Source organism: Varroa jacobsoni, unplaced genomic scaffold (genome assembly GCF_002532875.2).
Source record: "Varroa jacobsoni isolate VJ856 unplaced genomic scaffold, vjacob_1.0 scaffold_39, whole genome shotgun sequence".
Lineage (NCBI taxonomy): Eukaryota > Metazoa > Arthropoda > Arachnida > Mesostigmata > Varroidae > Varroa > Varroa jacobsoni.
The window spans coordinates 417918-421086 of record NW_019212941.1 but is presented as its reverse complement, the minus strand read 5'-3'; the positions used below and the strand labels follow the sequence as shown (position 1 = coordinate 421086).

Genomic DNA, 3169 nt, shown 5'->3' with positions numbered 1-3169 from the left:
AAGGCCTACGCTGGCCTATTTCGTATAACCTACAGGAGTACATAAACGAAGTCTATTAGCAATTCGATAAGGCCACTTACCGGCTGTCGTTGTTACTCATCTGCTGCTATTGACCTGAATGGCCTAGCCACTTATAATCACTCCATTACCTTCAGACAATAAAACATTGTGCAACTTGTGCAGGTTTAATTCGTTTGATTTCTAGAGGAAAAAGTATGCGGGGCATTTGTAGCCGTGCAAACGGTGAATTTTATCATGACATTTTAAACTCAGGAGAAAATTACCACACCTGCATCGGTAGTTTGCTAAGATGGTTTGTTCTGCTTAACTTTTAAACATTTTGTAATCAGCTTTCAATGTCAAATTCATTCCGAGTAATTAAATTCTATAGAAAAAGAGAATTGCCAGTGTTATGTTCTTCTTACGAAACTGTCCTTTGTCACTTCCGCCAAAAGTAAACGTTTGAGAAACGTCGACGCTTTCTCCTACGATGCTTGTTGAACCAGAGTTAGAACTCAATCGGAACAGGATTGAGCCGAGCTAGTCGAGAGGTTCGCTCGATTACTTCAACTCTTAGTTACCGGAAAATGACCAGCTGTTAATTATATAGTTATAAATGCACAAACGAATATACGGCAAAAGTGCAATTTTTATTACTAAAGACGCAGATCATTAAGCGACACTTCATAACATGTACCGTCTATAAACCACAGCGAATGTACAAGCTTTATTGGCTAACTGTTTCAAGTTTAAGGTCCACCACTGTCTTTATATAATCTATCAGGCACATGCCCTATTATTGCGGAAGTTTGGGTGGACGATTTTGTTCTGCTGTCATGTTGAACGTCCTTTGGCTAGAAGTCACTCGCCACCTAAACTGCTCCATAATCGTTGACATGAACCTTCGAGACGTTTTCGATAGTAGTATCATGACATATTGTTTTTTTAGCATCATTATAATCAGTAGATTGGGGCTCAATCGACGATTTCAGCCGAATTGAAGTTGTCTTTTTATCACACTACAATTGTGTGTAGATTTGCCTTACCCGACTTGCTAGTCCGCATGCAGCCTGTTGTGCGGTCTCCTATTCCTGCTGGTGCCTCTGTTGCTACGGTCCCCGTACTTGGGCCCGTATTTGGGCTACTGTCCGACACTACTACAACCCGGTCATCGGAAAACTGAATTATCACAGTGATGATGTTGCGAGCGATGCAGTCTTTTTCCTTCAGCTACATTTTTCCCTGTCGCTTTTTTGCTCATCGCCGGGCCGGGCCGGTGTTGTTGTTGTTACAGATGACGAGTCTTATGGCTGTTGTTAGCAATGATGCTAATGGCCGACACTTTTCAAGTCACGTGCTACATATGTTGCAGATTCGATCATCAGAAGGTAGTGAAGAACACGCAACCGCACGCACTGAAACATACACATGCACGCGCTCAGAGGTAAACACACGCATTATCTGCCAAGCAGTCACAGCTTCCGGCAGTGGCAAACAGTCACTGGGTGATGGTGCAATAACCCGATTCGAGGTTAATAACTGTCATCAGTAGTTGATGATACTGCAGGCTTATTTATTGCTCGGCTTACATGCAAGTGAATGGTGAGTGTTCGCTAGCTGAAAGCCAATGAGCTTTCAGTTGTCATGGGTTTGTTTATCACTGTTGTTGCTTAAGCACATATTCCAGTTGATCTGTTATCTGCCCTTTGTCCTAACAGTAGTCAAATAGACCTGAATAGGACTGTGACGTAGTTAGAGCGAAGGCAACCGCAAGTTACATAGCTCTATCCGCATCACCGCAGTTTCCACCTGAGAGCGACATTTAGTATGGCAAAAAGTTAAACGTTCCGCTTATTAATAATCCGCTTTTTAACGCTCCACAGTTTTTCCATTTACATATCTGTGGGAAACTGGTTATCCCTCACTCCAACAGTATGTCCTAATTCCACTCAGTTATCCAGCGTACGACCAGCTCCCAGATAACTGTACCAATTTAATATCCAATGATGAACATCTTCAACGCTGGTAATTATAGGCCACAGTTAGTATATTAGTGGTAGGACGTTGGCCGAAAGAGCATCGGAACCATGCACGCTGATAAAACTTAGAACAGGCTGCCAAAGCTACTGTTACTTGTCTGAATAATCCTAAGCGACTGGCGCTCGCGCGGCAGTACTACATGAGTCGGGAGAGGGCTCTACCGGGAATGGGTACGCAGGGTGAGGACCGGATGGTGGAGAAAGTCCGAAATACGTCGATACGCCAGCGTTTGCGCTGAGTGCATGCTCTAACGCCTGCCGCATCCAACCACATGGGCAAGTACTTAAGGCCTAAATACGATAGTAACGGGCGCGTAGAAGCAATGTTAGAGTCTACTACAAATTCGATGGGTGGCTGTACATTAATTTTAGAGAACTAATAAGTGAATCTTCAAATGCTACATGGATTATCGTTGAAATTTATATTTTTTTCTAGTAAAATGCTTCAGTTAATACACTCGGAAAATTATCTAAACTTAAGGGTCACGCCAACGTCGTTTTCATTGTGATGTCCTGACGCTAATAGTATGGTACACAAGGGCAGAAATGTGCAGAGGGCAGATGATAATTTGAACTTTGGCGGTTGCCGACTGTACTATTATTATGATTATAGCGACCCAAAAAATGGTGTACTACTTTTTTAAAAACAATGACTTTTTTGGAGAGTTATGACGCTAAGGCGCCAATAAAATAGTGAAGTTCAACGTCGATCATAGCCTTACTTGCGCTTGTTCATTTGAACGGGACACCTCGACTACGACCTCCTGGTAGAACATAATCCAAAGGGTAACAAATGATGTTGAGTACCGTTCAGTGCTATCGTGCCGCGTCGCATTATCTTTCGGTAATCACCTGACGTGAAACACTGGAAGGCAATATGATTATGTTGTCCAGCCTTGGTTTTTGGCAATTAGGAAATTTTATCAGCTAAATGAAGATCTATCTTGGTGAAGACGTATCTTTTGTAGACAATTTAGAAATTATTTAATAAGGAAACGAAAACTATTCTTAAATATTTAACGAAAAGATGTCAAACTCTAGTGCACTTGAGATAATTAAAATGAATTGACTTCAGAGGAGCAGACCTCCGCATTGAGTTGCAGGCTAAGGATACTAACGATACTTCTTCA

At 42.1% G+C, this 3169-nt stretch overlaps 1 long non-coding RNA gene across 1 annotated transcript; it reads right to left on the bottom strand.

Moving 5' to 3' along the window:
• Nucleotides 1-631: 631 nt before the first annotated feature.
• On the bottom strand, nucleotides 632-2898 carry LOC147753991 (uncharacterized). The gene is made up of 2 exons (XR_015310915.1): nucleotides 2762-2898; nucleotides 632-2330 (listed from the first exon to the last, which is right to left on the bottom strand). It is a non-coding gene; the product is annotated as an uncharacterized LOC147753991 (long non-coding RNA).
• Nucleotides 2899-3169: the final 271 nt, after the last annotated feature.